Source organism: Nycticebus coucang, chromosome 10 (genome assembly GCF_027406575.1).
Source record: "Nycticebus coucang isolate mNycCou1 chromosome 10, mNycCou1.pri, whole genome shotgun sequence".
NCBI lineage: Eukaryota > Metazoa > Chordata > Mammalia > Primates > Lorisidae > Nycticebus > Nycticebus coucang.
In genome coordinates this window covers 127,520,318-127,535,827 of record NC_069789.1, presented here as the reverse complement: position 1 = coordinate 127,535,827, position 15,510 = coordinate 127,520,318, and the positions used below count along the sequence as shown (strand labels likewise).

The 15,510-nt window shown below is 43.1% G+C and overlaps 1 pseudogene across 1 annotated transcript; it reads right to left on the bottom strand.

Moving 5' to 3' along the window:
* Positions 1-13,012: 13,012 nt before the first annotated feature.
* LOC128596161 (regulator of nonsense transcripts 3B-like) lies at positions 13,013-14,861 on the bottom strand (annotated as a pseudogene). Its single transcript, XR_008383083.1, has one exon. The product of XR_008383083.1 is annotated as a regulator of nonsense transcripts 3B-like (transcript).
* Positions 14,862-15,510: the final 649 nt, after the last annotated feature.

Here is a 15,510-nt window from a genome sequence, read left to right as displayed (position 1 = left end):
TAACTCCTAAGAAATGCACCCCCCGCCTTAGGGACTTGCCGCTAGCAATCTTTCAGAAACTAGCCCCCTCCCCGCCCTGCTAGGAATAGCCCTTAGTTACTTCCTCATTTGAATGCTTATAAGTCCAGCTGAAAAACAAACTCTTCAGAGCTTGATCAGACTCTTGACTTGCTCTCATTCTTTCGTGTCTCTTGTCCCCTCATTCGACTGACCCTTTTGTTCCCCAGGTCCCCACTGAATTCCCCGCGAGTCCGGGCAATTGGCGCCCAAACATGGGGCGAGGGTACGGGGGTCTCATTGAACGTTGCTGCCAGTAAGGGTACCCTTATCATTGGATTGCCACAACCCGAAGGTTGTGAGTGAAAATCCACACTGTGATCGCCGCACCACAAGAAGGACGTGAGTGAAGATCCGCACCGCGATCGCCGCAGAATTGCCCACCTGAGAGTCTGATCCGTCAAGGTAAGAGAAAGCAACGAGTTTATGGGACAAACGTTAAGTAAACATGACTTGTTCATTCAGGGACTCAAGGAGTCCCTCAAGACACGAGGAACTCAGGTAAAGAAAAAAGATCTCTATAAATTTTTTGTTTTTATTGGTGATATCTGTCCTTGGTTCCCCCAAGAAGGCGCTATTGATGTTCTAAGATGGACTAGAGTCGGTGATTGCCTAAAAGATTATTATAGAACATTCGGCCCCAAAAAAATCCCCGTTCAGGCATTTTCCTACTGGAATTTGACCTATGAAATTTTAAAAACTTACAACCAATGGCCTGATATGCAAGAGGTTGTTAAAGAAGGGGAGAAGGCGCTTAAAGAACACTCCAGACCACCCTCAGCCTGCCCTTCTGTTTCTATTCCTATGCCTGAGCCTGACACTCCCCCGATCCTAAACCTCCCAAACCTCCTGTTAATTCCCTATACCCGTCCCTCAAGGAGCCCCGCCCCCGAGTCCCTGTCCCCCGAAGAAATGACCACCCGGGAAGAGGAGGCCACTAAGTATCACAATTCTGACTGGCCTCCCTTCCCCTCCGTCCTAAATCATCCCCCTCCCTTTGCTTCTGCCCCTCCATTTTGTGCTCCGATTCTAGGCGTAGACACTGCAATTGAAAATATCAAACGCAAATTATGTCAAGAGGTCTCCTCCCTTAAGGACTTATCCTTCCAAACAAGGAAGGAACATTTAAAACTCATTCAAGAGTTACGTGCTTTAGAATTAGAACTAAACGCCCCCCCCAACCCAACATTCCATAAACATAGCTCAAAAGAAAAACCTTTAAAGGTGCTGCACGCCTTTCCTGTAACTAAAATTAAAGGGGACCCCCCTTCCAAATCAGGACCAAAACCTCCCTCTGACGGGGACGACCACCCCTCGGCAGATGACGCCTCAGAGAATGACCACGAGGCCTCTGACTCAGATGCTGAAAAAACTGAAACTGCTGATCAGCAGTATCGTCACTTGAATTTCAAGCATGTTAAAGAATTAAAAACTGCTGTGTCCCTCTATGGCCCCACAGCCCCTTTCACCATATCTATAGTTGAATCTCTGAGCGAGCAGTGGCTCACCCCAAATGACTGGTTCTTTATAACCCGCACCACCCTGCCTGGAGGTGATTATGTCCTCTGGAGAACCGAATATGCTGATAACTGCAAAGAAACAGCAGCCCGTAATCTTGAAAATAAGACCTCCAAGAAATGGACTAGGGATAAACTTATGGGACGTAGTCCCTATGATACTAACATTATACAAGCTAAAATTTCCCCCGGCCTCCTAGCCCAAATACAGAATGCTGCCCTCAAAGCATGGAGAAAGCTCCCTCCCAAAAGGATCGGCAACTACCTCCTTGGCTAACATTCGACAGGGCCCTGACGAGCCTTATAGTAATTTCATCAGCCGCCTTACCGATGCGGCTGAGAGACTTGTCGGCCAGCACGAAAATGAAAGCGAGTTCATTAAACATCTCACATTTGAAAATGCAAACCCTGCATGTCAAGCCGCCATATGGCCTCACCGCAGCGGCAAGACCATTTCTGATTATATTAAACTTTGTGCAGGTATCGGCACCGCTCACTCCATGGGACTCGCTATTGGGGCCACCCTTAAAGAATTCGCTCAGGGAAACAACCCAAAAACTTGTTTTAATTGTAAACAACCAGGACACTTTTCTAGAGACTGCATTTCCCCTGAGGCCGAACGACCCATACCTCCCTCTCTTTGTCCACGATGCAAGCGAGGCAAACACTGGGCGTCCGAATGCCATTCCAAAACAGATGCCCAGGGCAATCCCTTACCTCAGAAGCAGGGAAACTTCCTACGGGGCCAGCCCCTGGCCCCCAAACAGGAACAAATCCCTGGGGCTATCAGGTTTGTCCCCAAAAACCTGCCCCCTCAAGTCCAAGCCTCTTCTCCCTCTCCCGAGCAACTGCCGGCAGCACAGGACTGGACCTCTGTTCCTCCACCAGTGCAATACTAACACCTGAAAATGGGCATCCAAATCCTCCCTATTGGGGTTTATGGACCCTTGCCCACCAACACTTTTGGACTTCTTCTTGGCCGTGCCAGTACTACCCTACAAGGCCTTGCTATTCCCCCGGCATCATTGATAACGATTATGCTGGAGAAATTAAAACACTTGCTTCCTCCTCCTTGGCCCTATAACCATTCACCCAGGCCAAAGAATAGCTCAGCTAATATTACTTCCCCTCTTGCCCTCCAACCATCCTTATTCTCTAAAAACCTGGGGTACTCATAACCTCGGTTCCTCTGATGCCTATTGGGTCAGACAGATCACACAAGAAAAACCCCTCCTTGAGTTACAATTAAACGGCAAAAATTTTGAAGGATTACTTGACACTGGGGCAGATGCCACGGTAATCACTGGTAAATACTGGCCCCCTTCCTGGCCCCTCACTACTTCCCTAACCCATCTCCGGGGTATCGGCCAAACCTCCAACCCCCAACAGAGTGCTGAAATCCTCAAATGGACAGAGGAGGAAGGCAACACTGGTACTATCCAACCTTATGTTGTGCCTGGCCTCCCAGTCAATCTCTGGGGCAGAGACATCCTTGCCCAACTAAGACTATGTGCAGTCCGAACGAAACCATCACCCACCAAATGTTAAAACAAGGGTTTCGCGCTGGTCAAGGATTAGGGAAATATTCCCAAGGAATAAAAGAGCCCATTCAAATAACCACAAATCTTAACTGCGCTGGACTAGGCATAGAAAATTTACCCTGACGGCTATTGACCTTCCTGTACCCCACGCTGATAAGATTACTTGGAAATCCAATGAACCGGTGTGGGTCGATCAATGGCCGTTAACTACAGAAAAATTAACTGCGGCAGCAACGTTAGTACAGGAACAGCTTGCTGCCGACCATATTGAGCCTACTACTTCCCCTTGGAATACTCCTATTTTTGTCATAAAAAAGAAATCCGGCAAATGGAGACTACTGCAAGATTTAAGAGAAATAAATAAAACAATGCTTTCCATGGGGGCTTTACAACCAGGTCTGCCTACTCCTGTGGCTATCCCTGCTGGATTTTATAAGATTATAATTGACCTCAAAGATTGCTTCTTTACCATTCCTTTACATCCCGAAGACAAGGCACGCTTTGCATTTAGCTTACCAGTAACTAATTTCAAAGGACCCATGCCTCGCTTCCATTGGAAAGTTCTACCTCAAGGCATGGCTAACAGCCCAACACTGTGGCAAAAGTTTATAGCCCAAATTATTGACCCTTTTCAAACATTATGGCCTACTATCTATATAATTCACTACATGGATGACATCCTTTTAGCAGGAGCAGATGCTTCCCAAGTACTCCTATGTAGTCAGCAACTCTCACAGAGATTAATAGACCGAGGCCTCCAAATTGCCCCAGATAAAATTCAATTAAAAGACCCCTATTTTTATTTAGGATTTGAGCTCCACCATCAGAAAATCAGCACACAAAAACTCCAATTAAGAACCAGCCATTTAAAAACCTTGAATGATTTTCAAAAACTTTTAGGCAATATTAATTGGATTAGACCCTATCTCAAACTTACCACCGGAGACCTCAAGCTCCTCTTTGACATCCTTAAAGGCAATCCTAACCCCTCTTCCCCCCGCTCCTTAACCCTTGCAGCGATAACAGCCCTAAAAACTGTTGAGGTGGCCATCCAGAACCAAGGGGTCACTTTTATCTCTTATGACAAACCCTTCTCATTCATTATCTGTGCCACACCTCATACCCCTACTGGAGTATTTTGGCAACATGGTCCTCTCTTGTGGACCCACCTTCCTGCTTCCCCTTCCAAGATTCTCGTCCCTTATGCTACCTTAGTTGCCAGCCTTGTCCGTTTAGGACGTGAACAAAGTCGTCAGTTCTTCGGCAAGGATCCTGACAGGTTAATATTACCCTATACAAAAGACCAGCTAAACTGGCTCTTACAAACCACAGATGAGTGGCCAATTACCTGTTTATCTTTTTCTGGTGCAATTGACAATCATTACCCTGCCGACAAATTACTCCAATTCAGCAAAATTCACCCTTTTATTTTTCCAAGAATAACTTCCCTTCAACCACTTCCTGAGGCATGCCTTGTATTTACCGATGGCTCCTCTAATGGTCTTGCTGCCTACACCATAGACGGACAAACCACCACTGTCCAATCTCCTTTTAAATCAGCACAACTTGTAGAACTTTATGCAGTAATTCAAGTTTTCTTAACCTTAACTAATCATCCTTTTAATCTATATACTGATAGCGCTTACATTGCTCATTCAGTTCCTCTCCTTGAGACAATTCCCTATATTAAACCCTCCACCAATGCCACCCCCCTTTTTATCCACCTCCAAAAATTAATCAACTCCAGAAATTACCCCTTTTATCTTGAACACCTTCGCACCCATTCTGATCTCCCCGGTCATCTCGCCAAAGGAAACGCTTGTGCTGATGTGACCACACGCCTCACCTTCCCTATTTCTGTAGACCCTATTGCAGAAGCCCAGCGATGCCATGCCCTACATCATTTAAATGCCCAAACCCTATGGCTAGCCTTTAAGATTACCTGGGAACAAGCACGACAAATTGTTAAACAATGCCCAGCCTGTGTCACCCTACTACCCTCCCCTCATATAGGTGTTAATCCCAGAGGTCTAATTCCTAATGATATATGGCAAATGGATATTACACACATCCCTGAATTTGGCAATCTCAAGTACTTGCATGTAACTATAGATACCTTCAGTGGATTTATATTTGCTACCCTCCATACTGGAAAAGCCTCCAAAAACGTTATCGTCCATGTCCTTAATTGTCTCTCAGTCATGGGCAAACCTAAAATCATCAAAACTGACAACAGCCCCAGATACACCGGAAAAAACTTTCAGGAGTTTTGCCACCAAATGCAGATTAAACATATTACTGGCATACCTTATAACCCTCAGGGACAGGGCATCGTTGAACGTGCTCATCAAACCCTTAAAAATACCTTTCACAAGTTAAAAAAGGGAGAATTATACCCCACAAAAGGATCCCCAAGAAACATTCTTCATCATGCCCTATTTGTCCTTAATTTTTTAAATATGGATGCCCAGGCCAAGTCTGCCGCTGACCGCCTTTGGCACCCAGAAACAAATAACAATTATGCCACAGTTCTATGGAAGGATCGACTCACCTCGAAATGGAACAGCCCAGACCCAATTCTTATCTGGGGCCGAGGATCCGTATGCCTATTTGATGCCAAAGAAAATGCAGCCAGATGGCTGCCTGAAAGATTAGTAAAACAAATTGATAACAAATCTAAAATCCAGGGAGAAGAACCTCCCTGAGATTATCTTTCTCCTTTCCCTTCCAGAACCACGGATTTCCATCCATGATGCTGCCTTATCTCCTGATCTTCTACCTCCCGGCACTAGGCCACCCTGTTCCAGCGGTCACCAAGCCCTTTGCTTGGCGCTTCTATTTAACCGAAAACACGACTGATGAAAAAGGTTTCGACCACCTCCTAGCCACTGCTGACTGCCCGCCTTCTGGATGCAGTTCTACCATTTTTCTTAATTTGACTGACTTTAAAACCCAAACATGGCATCCCCGCCCACATCTATGTTTTTTTGTACGATCAAACCGATCGTAATTGTAAAGATTACTGGTACATGCAAAATGTAGGCTGTCCCTATTACTACTGCAATATTCACCCAATCCAATATCCTAATTCAAGTTATTCCCTTAGATCACTTCCTTACAATAGCCCCCATAAGCTTTTTTACTTCCAAGACCACTACACCCTTATCATTCAAGATCCATGGGACAATAGATGGACATCCCCTGTCAAAGGCGCCATGTACCCTACCTCATACAGCTCCTGGCCTTCCAGCAAGCTATTCATATGGCGTTCCCTTGTACAAATCCAAACCACCCTTCATACCCAGATTCAAAACCAAGAAAACACCTTGCTTAGACAACTTGCACCCCCTTCCCCAAGTAACCCTACAAAATAGACGAGCCTTGGACCTCCTCACCGCCGAAAAAGGAGGAACATGTCTATTTCTACAAGAGGAATGTTGTTACTTTGTTAATGAATCAGGCATAGTAGAAACACAGATTAACAAACTTCATAAGCTTAGCTTAGATTTACAAAAACAAAAATTTTCTTCTGAGGCAAATGAGTGGTGGAAATCCTCCATGTACTCCTTACTCATGCCCCTTGCAGGTCCCTTATTAGCTTGCTATTGATAGTCACCCTTGGACCCATTATTCTTAACAAAATCATAAATTTTATCAAATCACAGATTGACTCCCTGGCATCAAAACCTATTCAAGTTCATTATCATAGACTCGACCTTGCAGACCGGGGTCTCACCAAACCTAACAACAAAGATATTCCTCCGGGAACCGCGTAAGCACTCAGAGCTATGCACGTTGACTCACCATCCTATGTGAGTACAACCTGGGTACCTTTTTACGGGGTGCAATAAAGATACTGCAGAGGGAAGGCATAAACAGCCTCTCCGAGTCCCTTGGAAGTAAACCTGATTTGCATAGAGGTTAGCGTCATAAAAATTTCTCCTCTCCTCCCCAAAAGGCGCTCAAACTTATCATGCGGTCATTATGCCCACAGGAGGAATCAGGTCAATACTTCCCCCCAAAAGGTTAATGCCCTCTCCTCAACGCCGATGACTGACAGACCCCAACAAATTTAAAAACTAAAAGGGAGTAGATGCCAGGAGCCAAAACACCTCACAAAAATGCCCCTTGCTAGCTTGTTTGATTTGCGGTTTTACGAGCAAACTATTCTCAGGAATTCAGCCATAACAGCAATGGTACTTTCCCCTTGCGTAACTCCTCAGAAATGCACCACCACCTGCCTTAGGGACTTGCCACTAGCAATCTTTCAGAAACTAGCCCCCTCCCCGCCCTGCTAGGAATAGCCCTTAGTTACTTCCTCATTTGAATGCTTATAAGTCCAGCTGAAAAATAAACTCTTCGGAGCTTGATCAGACTCTTGACTTGCTCTCATTCTTTCGTGTCTCTTGTCCCCTCATTCGACTGACCCTTTTGTCCCCCAGGTCCCCACTGAATTCCCTGCGGGTCGGGGCAAGAAAGCACATTGTATCAAAATGAGTGTGATACTTTTCTCACAGAGCTTGTATCTGATAAGAGAGAAAGCAAATTTGTAGTAATCTTTGCAAGTACTGTGAGGATATAACCAAGGAACAACATACTGTGAGAGAACAGAACAGGCTTAGCTGTGGATATTGTTTTCAATCTGAATCCTAAATGATGAGCACTAATTATATGAGGAATACTTACACAGCTGTGTGCATACACGCACATGAACCCACCTATGTGAGTGCGCGCATGTGTATGTGGTGTGTGCTGGGTGTATTTGGGTAAAGCATTCTGGTTCTGTCATAACTGCTGCAGCTGGACTTCATGTTCCAGTGTCTACTTTAAAGGTCTGTGGCCTTGAGGTACTACTGCAGGCAGCATCATTGGCCACAGCAGCAGTCATTTCTCTATCCCCTGGGTCACAGTTATGGAGGTTTACTTGAGAACAAAAGTGCTCCCATTGCTTTTCCACCATGCCTACCAATTTTTGAAAGCATTAATTTACTGTATTACGTGAATACATGCTAACATAACCAAAATAGATAAAAACTATAAATTCTAACATAAAATACCCTGGATGAGACTAAAGTCATATTAGACATTGCAGAAGAAAAGATTAGGACTCTGGAAGATGTAGCAGTAGAAATTATCCAAAATGGGCTTGCCGCCTATAGCTCAGTGACTAGGGCACTGGCCACATACACCGTGGCTGGCAGGTTCAAACCCAGCCTGGGCCTGCCAAACAACAATGACAACAACAACAAAATAGCCAGGCACTCTGGTAGTCCCAGCTACTTTTATAGTAGTAGTCCCAGCCACTTGGGAAGCCGAGGCAAGAGAATCACTTAAGCCCAAGAGTTTGAGGTCGCTGTAAGCTGTGAAGCCACGGCACTCTACCAAAGGTGACAAAGTGAGACTCTGTCTTCCGCCCACCAAAAAAAATTATTCAAAATGAAACTCAGAAGAATAACTAAAAAAAAAAAATTGTAAGATGACTTCAAAGGGACTAATTAATACACATATAATTGAAGGGCTTGAAAGAGGTATACAGGGACAGAAAAACAGGCTGAAATATTTCTGAATTATTGAAAACTACAAACCCACAGATAAAGATATTCAATGAATGTCAAGCATGAGAAAATTTCACCAAGCACATCATAAACTTGTGATATTCTTGCTATTTACATGAAGTAGTATAGTGTTATGACCGTCAACTGTAATAAGTTTTTAGGCACCAGCAAACTGCAACCTGTAGCCACATCCATCTCTTTTTGTATAGCCCATTAACTTAAAATGGTTTTTATACTTTTTTTCAAGACAAAGTCTTCACTCAAGCAATCCACCCACCTCAGCCTCCCAGAGTGCTAGGATTACAGGTGTGAACCATCACATCTGACTCAGTTTTTACACTTTACTTACTTTTTTTTTTTTTTTAGATAAGAGTCTCACTCCATTGCCCTGCGTAAGTAGAGTGCCGCAATGTCACTGCTCACAGCAACCTCAAACTCTTGGGCTGAAGCCATCCTTTTGCCTCAGCCTCTGCCTACATGGCTAGGACTACAGGCAACTTCCAAAACACCCTACTAATTTTTTGTAGAGATGGGGTCTCACTCTTGCTCAGGCTGGTCTCCAACTCCTGAGCTCAAGTGATCCTCCCACCTGGGCCTCCCAGAGTGCCACAATTTTAGGTGTGATCCACCTCACCCAGACAGTTTTTACTCTTTACATGGTTGAAAAATTGAAAGATGAATAATAGTTCATGACACATGAATCTTACTTGAAATTTAAACAGTCTTCATAAAAAACATTTTATTGGAATGTAGCCACACTCTCCTTTATATACTATTTATGGTCTGTGGCCGCTACTCAGTTGTGACAGAGTGAGCCTGTGGCACTCACACATCGCAGCCCCTGCAGTCCTAAGTTGAAAGCCAGCTGAGTGACATGATACGTCCATACCTTGGCACTGTATTTAATTTTTTCTTTTTTTTTGAGACAGAGTCTCACTCTGTTGCCCTGTGGCATCACAGCTCACAGCCACCTCCAGCTCTTGAGCTTAGGTGATTCTCTTGCCTCAGCCTTCTGAGTAGATGGGCGCCACAACGCCCGGCTATTTTTTGTTGCAATTTGGCTTGGGCAGGGTTCGAACCCACCAACCTTGGTATGTGGGGCTGGTGCCCTACTCACTGAGCCACAGGAGTGCCCTGTATTTAATTTTTTGTATCCATGTGTATTCATCATGCCAAAATATGAACAGAGAACAGGAGACTTCAAATGCTATGCTTTTAAAACACATCAGAGCACATGATATCTACAATTTAGATGGCAAAACCTTGTGTTCAGTATGTAATGACATTGTAGCTGTGATAAAAATGATAAACCATTATTAGCAGACAAAGCACTCCTCACTATTCACAGAAAATGGTCAGAAAAATTAGAAAACTCATGGAATACATTATCACAGCAGGTACTTTGTGGAAAATATTTGAATCTATCATATGTTAATGAGCTATTGATTCACATGGACTTAACCAATGTCAGTTCCATGCATTTTGTCAGAAACAGGAAGTGAATTTCAGAGTTGCCCCACCACATAGCAGTTCAGTTGCTTAGTAATGGTAAAGTTTAATGTGATTTTTTAAACTCAAGGCCAACAATAAAACTTTTTTCAATGAGGAGAACTGTTCTTCAACCACCATCACTGAATACATCTGGAAATTAGTCTTTGCTTCAGACTTGAATGTCTCCTCATGAATTAAACTTAAAGTTATAAGGCAAAGCAAAATTTATATGCAAAGCTTAAACTACAGTAAAGTCTTTTCAACAAAAGCTAACCTTGTTTCAATCAGAATAATATGAAGTCACTGTATACATTTCCTATGCTGACAAGAAGTGAGAGCTTCACTGAATACACATTTGCACTTGATGTATTTCCCATGCTCAAACCACAGCTCCAGCACAGGCTTTCTGAGCTGCAAAGTCATTTTGCAAGTGCAAAGGAAATGTCCTTATTGTAAAATCCATTTAGCTGTGCCCTTGAGGGATTACCACTTAACCCTCAGTTGGAAGTGATCTATCTATAGCAGGCGTCCTCAAACTTTTTAAACAGGGGGCCAAGTCACTGTCCCTCAGACTGTTGGAGGGCCAGACTATAGTTTAAAAAAAAAACAAAACCTATGAACAAATTCCTATGCACACCGCATATATCTTATTTGAAGTAAAAAAACAAAACAGGAACGAATACAATCACACTGCCTTATGTGGCCCATGGGCCACAGTTTGAGGACCCCTGATCTATAGCCTTTTGCAACAACTGGATGGAAGTGGAGACCATTACCCTAAGTGTCTAATGAATGGAAAACAAACACCACATCTGATTGCTATTAAATCAGGCCAAATTGATATGCATACACATGCACAGATGGAAGTAAAACTCAGGGGAAATCAGGCAAGGAGAGATGAGGTGAAAGGCTACCTAATGGGTACACTGAACAGTATTTGGGCATTGGACAAATACTTTTTGCAAGCCCTGACTTAAGCATTACAAAGCAATCCATGGAATGAAAAACATTTGTATCCATGTAATGTTATTGAAAAATTTTCCAAAGCAAAATCCCATTCTTTTTTTTTTTTTTTTGTAGAGACAGAGTCTCACTTTATGGCCCTCGGTAGAGTGCCATGGCCTCACGCAGCTCACAGCAACCTCCAACTCCTGGGCTTAAGCGATTCTCTTGTCTCAGCCTCCCGAGTAGCTGGGACTACAGGCGCCTACCACAACGCCCGGCTATTTTTTGGTTGCAGTTCAGCTGGGGCCGGGTTTGAACCCGCCACCCTCAGTATATGGGGCCGGCGCCCCACCAACTGAGCCACAGGCGCCGCCTGCAAAATCCCATTCTTTTACCTCCACTGAGTTAAGGTGTCCCTTTTGCTGGGACACCTAAAATTTTGAGGTTAAAAGCCCAACAGACAAGGCTCACAAAATTTTTCAAGCCAGTTCAGGAAGGAAAATTGCTGACACTATCTCTATCACCCAGATTCCTGTGGTAGGGCTGCTACATGCTGATGTGCCAGCCTGGTAAATGTTCCCCTCTGCCGCAGAGTAAGTTCATCCACCTCTTCCTTGTCTTCTTGGGAACAAAGTTAAGAAGTTTAATCACATAGTGCACTGTCCTATCACATATCTTGTAGCACCATCAAAAGCAGAATTTTAAACTTTAGTGATTTTTCCCAGGACTATCTTTATGTGCATGGCTGCAGTACTGCATAGAATATGTGTTTACTACATATGAGTACCACAGAGCGTTTACTGAATGTGAACACTGTGTGTGTGTGGAGGGAAAGAGTTAAAGTAGCATAGTAGCAATAGAGTACATTACACAAAAATGCTATATTTAAAATATTTTTATTATAAAGAATAGTAATTGTAAGTTTGAAAGAAAGATATATTAAAGTGTCTTTAAATAGAAAAGAAATCACAGCCATAAAAGAAAGTTACGCATCAACTGGTTGATGAAAATGTTTGGACCGGGCGGCGCCTGTGGCTCAGTGAGTAGGGCGCCGGCCCCATATGCCGAGGGTGGCGGGTTCAAACCCAGCCCCGGCCAAACTGCAACCAAAAAATAGCCGGGCGTTGTGGCGGGCGCCTGTAGTCCCAGCTGCTCGGGAGGCTGAGGCAAGAGAATCGCGTAAGCCCAAGAGTTAAGAGGTTGCTGTGAGCTGTGTGACGCCACGGCACTCTACCCGAGGGCGGCACAGTGAGACTCTGTCTCTACAAAAAAAAAAAGTGTCGAAAATGTTTGGACCAGAGGCTCACAGAACCTAACCCTGATTTAAAGTATTTCACGACTCAAATCTTTTTATTTTGAACAGACTTATGTTACCTCAAGAGTAGAAACAATATTTTGGAACAAAAATTACTTTTAATAAATGTTGGAAGAGCTGCCACCAATGGTTTCTTTTTCTTTTTTTTTTTTTTTAGTGCAGTTGATATTTATTAACATTAATACAAGACAAATGAAGACTAAAAGTTGCTACTACAAACAGATTTTGGTGCAGTTTCCTTCCTGGAGAGGATATGCACTCAGTACATGAGACCTAAGATAAAACGAAGACTGGATTGTCAAGAACCAAACGACGACTATATTTTACCTAATAGAAAAAATGCCAAAGGCAAAATGAGATGTTTAAAAATATTCTTTACAGTAAGCTCATATAAGCAAACAGAAAACTAAAATTAATCCTAAAACTTTAGGACACTGGATATAGACCTCACATGACTATTTAAATTTCTGCATCAACAAAATTTGTTCTATCCTTCACTGTACTTGTACAACAATGACATGCTTGTTACTTCTACACTACACAAAGTCAACAGTTACAACCAAGGATGCAATGTAACTAGATCTGAACAAGACTTCGAAGTGACTCTGCTCCACCCAAATTAAGAAAATTCAATCCAGGATTAACATCTTTTGATTGTAGAACCAGCTCTTTTTTTCTCATGTCATAAATATTTAAGCTCTCACTTGACATTTCCTTCCTGTAAATTATAATGCATGTTCTTGCCATCATTTTCTAACATGTTAAAATTAATTTATAGAAGTTGCAAAAACAATGAAATTGTACTTCCAATTCTAAACCTGCAATCAGATTCCTGCTTTAACGCAAAACATACTCCTCTGCAGTGTATCCCACCAGCACAGCGACTCCCTTTCTTTCTCTCTATTCCTTTGCCCTGAAGGCATTTCTGGATTGCTTAACACTTGCTCTTTGGCTGCCTAGACAGTCAGGACACCTAAGGCCATTCGGACTTATCACTCTTCTCCTCCTTCTTTTCTATGGCTAATACCACTTTCTTGCTTTTTTTCTATTGCTGAATCTCCAGACTTGGTGCTGTCATCAGGGGGACAGAGTCGATTTCGGCTTTGAGCTCCTGGTTGGTAAGGCTGCATTGCTGGGCGATCCTTATTTCTTATGCCATCTCTCTTAACCACTTCCTCTTTCTTTTCCGTTTTGTCTGAGCTGCCTATTGATTCTGTACTTTCATTCTTCTTTCCTTTATCCCGAAGTGCTCCTCTTTTTTCATTTCTTCTTCTTTTCTTTTAAAAATCTTCTCTTTCTCATAACGCTCCTTCTGCCTACGGTGCTCTTCTTCTTGCCCTTCAGCCTCTCTCTTTCTCGAAGCATACGCTCCTGCTCTCGTTCATAATCCCCTTCTCTCTCCCTGTAGTCTCTGCTAGTCTCCTCTTCAAATCTCTCTGGCTTTTCATCTTTAAGTTCACTATCAGATTGCTTGGGCAATGTATAACTTTGCCCACTGGCTCTTTCATCATTCAGATTCTCTTTGTCCAATTTCTTGGTTTTTTCTCTTTTGTCCAATTCTTTTTCATCTCCTTTTTCTGGCTTCTTGAGCAGATTTTTCTGATTCACAGCTTGTAACAGAAACCTGTGTACCTTAATCTTTGGTTCATCCTTTATTTTTTCCCTTTCTGGAACTCTGTCAATCTTCTTTAGCTTTTCTATATCTTTCCTTTTCCGTTTCTCTTCTTCTTTCCATTTTCTCCTCTCTTCTTCTCTTTGTCTTTTCCTTTCAATTTCTCACCTCCTTCTTTCTTCTCTCTTTTCTTCTCTCATTCTCTGCTTGTTTTCCAGGAAGCTCAAAAGTGGGGTTGTCTTTTTAGCTATTAGTTCTCTATTTTTTGCTTCTATTTCCTCTAGCAGTGTCTCTGGAGTAGATGTCATCTTCTCATTATCTGTGGCATAACTTTCCAAAAATTTTCTATATTCTGGATCATCATCGATAGTCCCAACTTTGGTATCTCTTTTCTTTGTCTTCTTTTTTGCAGCTTTTTGAAAAGGTGCAAATTCTACTATAGCAGGATATTCCTGACCTTTATTGTCAAGGAATACATAACCATCAAAGCGATCCCTGAACAAAATAATGTCTTCTTGGATTCTAAAGTTGATGTATGCTCTGGCATACATATGAGGATACAGACTAGTATCATTAGAAAAAAACTCAAAATAATCATGTTCAGGCATAGGTTGGAGATGTTCCTGAAGCTGCTCCTTGGTCAAAGTGGGAGGTAATCTTCGAATTACCACCTTGCTCAGAGCCTCTTTCTTCTCCTTGTTTTGATCCTGCTTATCTTCTCCTTTGGTGCTGTCCCCTGAGGTCCCACTGCCGCTGCATGAGGCCCCCGGGGGTGTTAACAGGGTTACTCGTTTCTCCTTAGGCCTGTGCTCCTTCTCTTCCTTCATGGCCATGGTTCCTCACAGAGATTCAGTTCAATGTTTCTGACTCTGGATATATTTATATAAAATACATAAAGGAGGATGGTCATGGTAACTCACACCTGTAATTCCAGCACTTTGGGAGGCCATGGCAGGAGGATCATTTGAGGTCAGGAGTTTGAGACCAGCCTGAGCAAGAGCAAGATCCCATCTCTACTAAAAATAGGAAAAATAGCTGAGAGCCATGTGCATGCTGTCGTCCCAGCTACTTGGGAGGCTGAGACAGGTTGATCCCAGGAGTTGGAGGCTGAAGTGAGCTAGATTGTGCAACTGCCATTCTGTCTCAATAAACAAACAAACTACATAAAGGGGATGAGGCCCATCCCGGCCCATCCTGGACCCCTCCAAATGACAACCTGTCATAAACTGTATAGGGAAAGTGAAAAGAAACCAGGCACACACTTATTTCTCCTTTCTCCTCTAAGTCTCTTCTTCCATCTCTCCTTGTTCTTTAAAATACTCTTGAGATGGATTGATAGTATAATTAAAAGGAAAGTCGTTGCTGACATTTAGGTAAATGCACAATAACCACTGGGTCTCTCTTTTGGATGATTCCCAGGTATGGTGTAAGGCTCTATATGGGTCAAATTCTAACATAATTCTTGGGATGACAAGTG